The 8,984-nt window shown below is 36.6% G+C and overlaps 1 protein-coding gene across 1 annotated transcript in view; it reads right to left on the reverse strand.

Annotated features, from left to right (window-relative positions):
• The window catches only part of igsf21a (immunoglobin superfamily, member 21a), a 159,786-nt gene that overhangs the window by 139,664 nt on the left and 11,138 nt on the right, over positions 1-8,984 (reverse strand). The window lies entirely within an intron of this gene.

Here is an 8,984-nt window from a genome sequence, read left to right on the forward strand (position 1 = left end):
ACCTTGTGTGTGATATTTTGTAACATATTTGTGGTTAATGGGAAAGCAGTGTGTGCCAGTATCTTTTGAACATAGAAAGTGTACCATGGCAGAAGAAAGGTTTGGAAACAGTGCCTGAGGCTGTGTACTTGCTGAAACTCTGAAAACTGTAATCCTTGACAAAATATGCTGTGGCCTGTTGTAAAGAAATTTCTGTGTGACACTGTGTCGATAATATTAATGCTACTTGATTTGCTTAAACTGTGTATGTTAGCTATGTATGAATACATATCTTTGGTCTGAAATGAAATTGTTTAAATTTGTGTCTGTGTGTGCATTGGGATGTTTATGAGCTATATGTATACTTTGTTCACTGTTTGTGTGTATGAATGTATATTAGTAAGACATAGTGCATAGTGTGTGTGGGTGTGTGTGCGTGTGAGTCTATGTATGTGTGTGTGTGTGTGTGTGTGTGTGAAAGGGTGCATAAACGGCAATAATCTATGAAACAAGATTATTTGCATATGCTTTTGAAATAGGATGCCAGACTCCCCTGCCTAGTATTTAATCAAGCATTTAATCAATTCACCACATCTGCGTAGAAATCCTTTTTTCACTTTCACCAATGTTCTAATCCTACAACCTTTCTGAGCAAACAAACCTGCAACACGTTTGAACATTCATTCTCACACAAAGTATTTAAAGTAGCATCATAATTCATTCAGTATACTCTAATTCGCAATACCTTTTTGTTTAGCCACTACCAACAATACTGACTCAATGTACAACCAGTTCATGAAAGCCTTTTTAAATAAGACAGCAAAATAAGACAGCAAACGCAGAACAACATTATAACAGGAACAACATAATAAACCAGCATGAATTATATTCATTGTAGCCCTTAGGTGAAGTGCATTAAGAACTTTCCCTACTGCTCTACCCAGAGAAATTCATGTCACATTTATGCACAGCCTTATTAGAGCTGGATTGCAGCCTTACTCTCTAACCCAGTTAAGATTTCTGAACTCAAGAGACCCCACAGAAATTACCGTAGACCTACAGTTGAACTATGCCGTTTGTACAGTCAGGTGACAGTGAAGATGTCACGCACTGATGGCTGGGAAAAGTTCTCCTGTAAATCTCTATTGATTACCTATTGCTGACTCTTAGCTGCAGAGCACTTGGCAAGAGCTTGATTTTGTCTGGGTGCTGTTCAAGGCAGAAATACATCTGGTGATGGAGGAGCGTTTTAGGAGGGGGCAAACCTAAGATGGCATTTTGCAGTGAGGACAGACTACAAAGCCAAGCAGGAGAGCTTTGGCTAGAGACCAGAGCGTTCCCTGTACTCAGGCCACATCATTCCAAGTAACACTTGTTCTAGTGCCTTATGCAATTTTCTAAAGAATACCCAACAGTAAGAACGTGTACAGATTTCAGATAACACATCTGGTAATGCGGCCTCTTTTCTATGGTCCAGCAGATGTGATTTGAATGGTATTCACTGAGACAAGGTTACCTTTTTAAGGAACATAGGTCCTGCCAAGGTCAGTGACTAACCAAATAATAATAAAGCCACATAAAAAACCACCTAAAAAAAATGAACATTACTTTCAAGTCATTTCAACGGTGCTGCAAACATTTCAGGTTGACAAACTCTAATACATAGTAGGGAAGTGACTAGTAGTATCAGATAATTCAGACATCACTATAAGGAAATACTGTGTTCATTGAATATTGCCTTAATGTTGCCTTAGTGACTGAACTGCAAGGGCCTTTACTACTCACTCAGGACAGTCTGAGGAAGCCTACCCTTCTGAATATCAAATAGTCTTCAGCTTCGTCACCTGCCCTTTTCTCTACCAGTGACTTCATACATCACAGTGTTGTCTGAGCAGAGCCCTTGGAAAATAGAATTTATATGAGATAACAGTTTTTACAGTGACTGTATTGTCAGCACATCTGAGCATTGAGAAGACTAATTCCTATGGTATCGACAGCATGGGTCAACACAGTAACTCCATATACTGCTACTATTACAAATAATAACATAACATAACATAACAAAATTCTATTCTATTTTCCTTAATAGTGCCATTTATCTGGATTGCTTCGCTGCTGCCGGTTCAGTATGGAAGCCTTACAGTAAATTAACTACTTTGTAGCTTGCATCATGCTGAGTGAACTGTGTGTGGAGCTTTAGAAGAGACTAAGATGAAAGAGCAGTGGGTTTTGGACTAATTATTTCTGCTTACTTGATAAGGATAACTCGCCATGACCACAGGGCTAGCCCAAAGTCTGGCAATGTGACAACCGCGATCACTAATGTAGGAAGCAGTGCGCACATCTAGACAAATCCAGAACAAGTGCCGAATCAAGAGAAGTTACAAATTAAACTGCAGTTATTTTTCATGAACCCAGAGAGGGTTGACTGGGTACATGTGCTCTTTGTGGACAGCCAGTATCTTTTCATGCATGTTCATCCTAGATGGTAATCTGCTCTTCTGCTTCTAATTTAGTGTGCCATTGCCATCACCAAGTGTAGTGTAGCTTAATGGCATTTGGCTCACTAGTACTAAAAATGACTTGCCACTTGGCACGTACCAAAGATTGCATTACAGTAAAAAATATCAAAATCTCTCTCCATAAATCATGACACAGTGACTCTTGATAATGTAGTTCACAGACCTTTTTGAGAACTGTTTCATTGAAAATTGTTTTTACTAAAATACACTCATCAAAGCTCTATCTCTGCACAGAGGAAAGCGTTCAACTCATGGATAAAGTGTGACAACCATGCAGTGGATAAGATAAAGGCCAATATTATCGTACATAGATGATGCTACTGTACTGTATAGTCTTCAAGGTGTGAAATTAGCATATAATTTACTATGGCAGCAGCTAATTAAGCAAAAAGACTGCCTTTAGGGCAAACTCAGACAGAGCTCAAACATGCCATATAGTGGTGGAATCTACCAAAGGTGGAGAGATAACAAGCTTGGAAAACAAAAGAAAATCCGTTTAGCGATACTGAAATAGAAATCACAATCAATGAAGTAACAAGCTAACCAAATTTTTACAAGGCTTCAACTGAAATACCTGAGCAAAGTTATATGGGCATCTACTGAGCATGAAATTAATGTGGTGGAAGTTGCTACATACTCTTCTACACCACCAAGTAAAGAGGTTGCTTATGGTAAAAGAACAGCTGGTTCTGTAGACACTCCAGAGCCTTTAGAGTGGGCAGAAAGTACTGACACAGTTGATGTCACAAGAATCCCAAGGTAATAATATACACTTGTAGTGTAGGACTCTTTTTAAAAAGTAGAACCACCATAATGTTCATTGGACATTCCTGAATTAATTAATATGTTTTATTAAAAACTGTTTTTCATTGATGCATCTACACCAGCGTATTCTTTGCAAGGCCACAGTAGTTGGAGCCTATCCCAGCTGACATTGGGCGAGAGGCAGGGTACCCCCTGGACAAGTCGCCAGTTTAACACAGGGCAGAACAGTTTCATGATATTGTGAATAATGAAATGATGCCTCCTACATATCAATTAAGAGTTAAACTAAATTAAAGATGAAATTACATTTCTCCTAACACTCAAAACTGCATTTAATGTTGCATGATAACTAATAATTCATTATATGCCCAAACCTACAGTATTTGTCACATATTCTGATATAAACCAAAAAAAGAAAATAAGAATGAATTATGTCCTTTTTACAAGATGTGACATTTTGCAGCATATAGTTGATCGGATGTTTCTCCATTCTGTTCAGTTCCTCTGAGACTGGGCCATCTCATTCCGCAAACCCTTTGTTGAGAAGCACACAAAAACGTGAAAAACAATTTTGCATAAGCTTCTTTTCCATAATGAATCCAGGCCCAACATTTGTGGTAATTGCTGTCATTATTATGGGTGCTGTTCATATGTAATGAATGAGCAATGGCTGCATCAGCAGTCAAAAGAGAATAACAGAACAGATTTTGTTGAGATATTGTGTTTAGAGATGGTAATGATTTCTGACCATTATTGATGTGGACACTTCATGTCTTCAAATCTTAACTTCTTAACATTTATATATCATACTATTAGTTGAACATTCTGCAGTACACATTTACATGTTTCTATTCTCTCAGTGGGGCTCTATGTTTCATTTGTTGAATATACATTTGATTAGTTCCCCAACTATTTGCTTTTGCTATTACCATATGATGAATAAATGAACTGTATAATAATTTTAATTTAAAAAAGCAAATATTTAGTATATAAATAACCAATTTCCAAAACATACTAGCAGCACATATTATACATATTAACATTCAGACATATATATATAATAACTTTAAAATAGTTATTTTGTAAAATGATATACTGATATAGACATTTTATCATATATTGTCTCAAGCTATTTGCTAGGACTGAATTCATAATTTCTCCGAGGGCTTTCAGCAATGGGCTCTTGGAACAATACGACTACTTATTAACCTTGGTGCAAAATCACCTTGCTTTTACAGAAGAGGCAATTGAGAGAAGTCTCATCACATATGAAGGAACTCGCAAAGCTCTCTTTGTTTCATTAAAACATGTAACAGCAGAGTTGAAGTCACAGCCTTCCCTACTCTCCTTATAATTACATCCACTTATTTTATTCCTCTCATCACTTTATGTCCTTGACAACCTCTCAGTTTTTAATCTACTGTAGAATTTAACCTTCTTTACTGTGAATGTGTGCTTTGGTCACATGTTGTAATCCTGTCCCTGTTCACCTCTTATTTCTTTTTAAACTTTATATTTACACTGCAATACCTTTTGCCTTAATATTATACTTTGTTGAAATTAGTCTAGTTTGAAAAATGTCAAAATTAAAGGAACCTTAAACTGGAGACAGGTTGGGACATAATTGACAGGGACTTTACCATAATCCCTGTGACATGTAGTGAATGCAGAGTATGTAGCTCAGACTGTCCAAAATTTTAAAAATAAACTCTTCAACGGGCTCGCCATCACAGCCCTCAGGGAATTTACAGTTAAATCAGTAGGCCTAATATATTCAATATTTTAAAAGGCATTTACCAAAAGAAGTTATAATCATTATAGTATAATTAATGAACTAATTAGTATTGCATTAATGGAAATACTATGGTGGAATTTATATCTTACTGGATCCAATTGTTTCAGTCACACAATATCCTTGATTTTGCCTTATTCTTGCAATGAATAGTCTTTTTCTGTTCTTTCTGCTACTCAGCAATTTCATTTCCACCTCTCATGTGGACTATAAGTGGATACAAACTTTTACCAATTATTAGCTCAGACTGAAATAATGGAATATTAGAAGCTTGTTAATAGATCAAGAAAAACAATTTAAAGCTACCACTCTACCTTCAGAGAAGCCAATCTGTATAGCAATTACATCAGAAGATGACAGATGCGCATGACAGGTAGTCTAATTTGAGTCATTTTCTGTTTGACACTTTATTCCTTTGGGCTACAGTAGAGTATTTTATTAACTGGTGTTAAAAACCTGGTGGGGCACACTAGCCAGTATTCATTGGAGAGACTTTTTATACATGTGCATGCATTGAATTTATTATGTTTGCATGCATTTGTGTTGCACACCTAAATAGGGACATCAAGAGAGAAAAGGCTTTATCTAAGTCCCTTTTCCCAGTTTTTTTAGGTCTTAATTTGTTTGCAAAATTAAAACATTTTGGTAAAATAGATCAATGGATATAGATCAATGCATATGTGCAGGGCAGGGAACAAACCAAAGGACTTATATTCAGTCCTCCACAAAACAAAGAAAAATCAATCAAGTGTAATCACAAACGTCAGACAAACCATAAAGAGAGGCAGTATGTGATGTTTTGGGCTATATTTTCTTTAAGATATATTCTCACAGCTTTTGTTCAGAGTCTAATGGCAGGTAAAGCAGCAGGTTGCCTCCTTTCTTCCTTCACAGTCTTTAACTTTGTAGTAAAGGCCCTTGCAACTTTGCATTGAGTGAGATTTGCCTGTATGTTGGCTGTATATGAGATTTAGAGGATGTTTACAGCACCTTTTGTCATAAAGCTCTGTTTTGTATTTTAAACTGAGATTTAAAATAGTGCTAGAATGTGGATTTAACCTACCACCAGTGGGCGTATCATTATCATCCAGAGTTATTTAAACCAGAGGTATTTTAACTTTCCAAGAGTGCGTGATCATAAACAAAAGAACAAATGTTGTTTCAGCCAGATCTTTTTCTGGCTCAGTATAGTATAATCCTTTCGTCAGCTGGTGCCTTTCCTCATGGGTGGAGCTTAAACAATAGAATTAATATTAAACACTGTGTAGCCTCAGATGGAATGGTTAAAGAGTAGGAATTATGAATAGTCTGGCCCTACAACTGACACGATACATCTTACTCTTTATTCTGAGATTATTATCCTGAACAGTAGCAGCCAGTGTGGTCCCATCAGGAGAGTGGCTGAATGGGATAGAAAGGAGGGATAGAAGGGATGACATATATTACTGTTCTCTGTCTCTGGAGGGTGACAGATGTCTACTTCACAATACGCTTTAATTCTAGAAAAAAAAAATAGTCATCTCCCAATCTCTTAGAATGTATCATGACAGAAGTAGATGATTTACATATTCTAAAACTGCTAATGGTAATTTTTACATTTTATTTCGTCTGTGATGAGGATATTATTGTAGGAATCTAAAGCACTGACCTTTGTTCCTTCCCTCCAACAACAGAAAGTGTCAGTCTAAGACGATAATCTCCCTGTGATTCGTGCTCAGCTGTCCAACATACACAGCACTGCCTTATATGTTCTTTTAAATAAAGAAATGAAAATACAGCAGGGTTACTTTTAATTTCATTGCATCTGTTCTGATATCAAGGCCATTTCACTGAATTTCAATGAAGTCAAAGTGCACTGCATGTTTCTCATTGTTGGTACTGCCATTGTGCAAAATTAGATTCTAGGCATACATATTCATTGGGTTTGCATGGAAAGGGGATTAGATAAAATGGCAAACAAAACTGATAATATACTCTATTGAATCTACAATCTGACTACATCCTGAAACTGGCATTTTCTATCCCTGAGTGTTACTATGACATGATGGAGAACTCACTATCCTGCAGAATATGACCTAATGTTCAGTCAGCTGTGACGAGGACTAATTTCTCTTTCTCTTACATTTAACTCCCCATGGAACAGGCAGCCACATGAGGAATCTGAACAGCTGAGTGGATGCGTAAATCAAACTGCTGAAATGACAGGAAAGCAATTCAGTTCAACTTTGCCACTACTTTTGCCGTACAGGTGCATAGCTAACATTTAATAAATATCGTAAAAATATTACGCTTGCTTGACAAGATAACTATGCAAATAGTGAAACAAAGCCAATTTTGACCTCAAGAGCCAAGAGCTCAAAAAGATGGTGTTAAATATCCAAATAATTTATTTGATTCAGATTGTTTAGTATTGAGAATCTCCCTTGTTATTTGTTAGTTAACAGTTATGTTTCCACCTATTTAATACAGCTGCAGAGCTTTTTTTCCTCCCCCTTCCCAGCAGGAATTAAAGTCCATCAGCACCTGCAAAACATCTCAGAAAAAGATACAAATCCAATAAACCCAATGTGACTATGTTCACATTGTTTCATTTCATAAACTTTAGGTGTGGATTTAATTAACATAACATTACTCACATCTCATTCATAAAAAATCCTTTGATCCGTACCAAACTGGATCCTGTGGATCACGGTTTCAAAAACTTTGCCTTAACCAAAAGAGTTTAGTTTTAGTTCATGACGAAAGCCCGGAAAGAGAGATTCCCAGGCTGCCAATCTACTTATTACACACTTAAAGTGCACAGCTCTCCAGGCCATTTTCTGCCTACTCCCTTTCCCTATTACCATTACTTCCCCATGCTGCTCTCTAAGTTTGATTAAGTACAATCCAGTGGGGGTGTTTCAGCACAAACTTGATCCATGGCCGAGGGCTGACTTTACTCTGCTGCGTCAGAGCAAAAGATTTTGCGCAAGCATTCCTTTTCCCTATTCCCACCTCATATTCATCACTTTCATTACAGTCTGGATACGTAGAATCTCAACCTAGTGAGAGGTCCAATAACACAGGGGAGCCTGTTGGGCTTGGTCACCTGTTGTCTAAGGACAATCAGCATGAGAGATACAAGATTACATGACAACACACAACACACACAAAACCCACTGGGATTTCACATCTCTCAAGGTGACTACAGAGTGATAGTCTAACCCTTCCAGCCATAATCTCAAAATCTGTTTGTTTTTTCCCTTTTGGCTACAAAGAGAATATTTGACCTCAATACCATGTTGTGCCAAATATTTTCATAAAAGTATCTAAAAGATTATAAATAGTTTCAAATACTGTTTCCTATATTGCATTACTGTTTTTGTACGTATCAGTGTCAATCAACTTTGAATATTAAAGATTGTCAGAGCAATGAACAATACATGTAATAATACTAATAATACTAACAAACAGCTTGCAAATGACATGAGCGCAGAGTCTTAACTGCTAAAATGCTACCAAAGTAGCATGACTTCTTAGTATTAAGTGATGAGAACAACAGTTTTATAGTATGTTGATGCTGTTACTAACATTATGCTGAGTGATTGGAAATATTAATGGCATCAACAGCAGTAGTAAAGCTAATGACATTTTAACAGCTAAGCATGGCAGTTTTGTGACATGATTGACATGTTTTTTTTCAGGTACTGTGACTATTCCAAGAGAGATCAATGTTCACATAAAACTTGTAGGAAAATGTTGGTAACATGTTATGTGCTAATATGCTGTAAATTTCTAGAATTCATGTTGACAGAAGCTCTGAGATCTGAGATATAGGCAGTGGAAAAAAAGAAAACGCCTGCTATATAGTATAAGATGTTGTTGGGGCATACAAATACTTACATACTAACAGCATGTACTAGATTAACAAGAATGTATCAAATACA

The sequence above is a fragment of the Morone saxatilis genome, unplaced genomic scaffold (assembly GCF_004916995.1).
Source record: "Morone saxatilis isolate NCDOM2014 unplaced genomic scaffold, NCSU_SB_2.0 Contig18, whole genome shotgun sequence".
Classification (NCBI taxonomy): Eukaryota; Metazoa; Chordata; class Actinopteri; family Moronidae; genus Morone; species Morone saxatilis.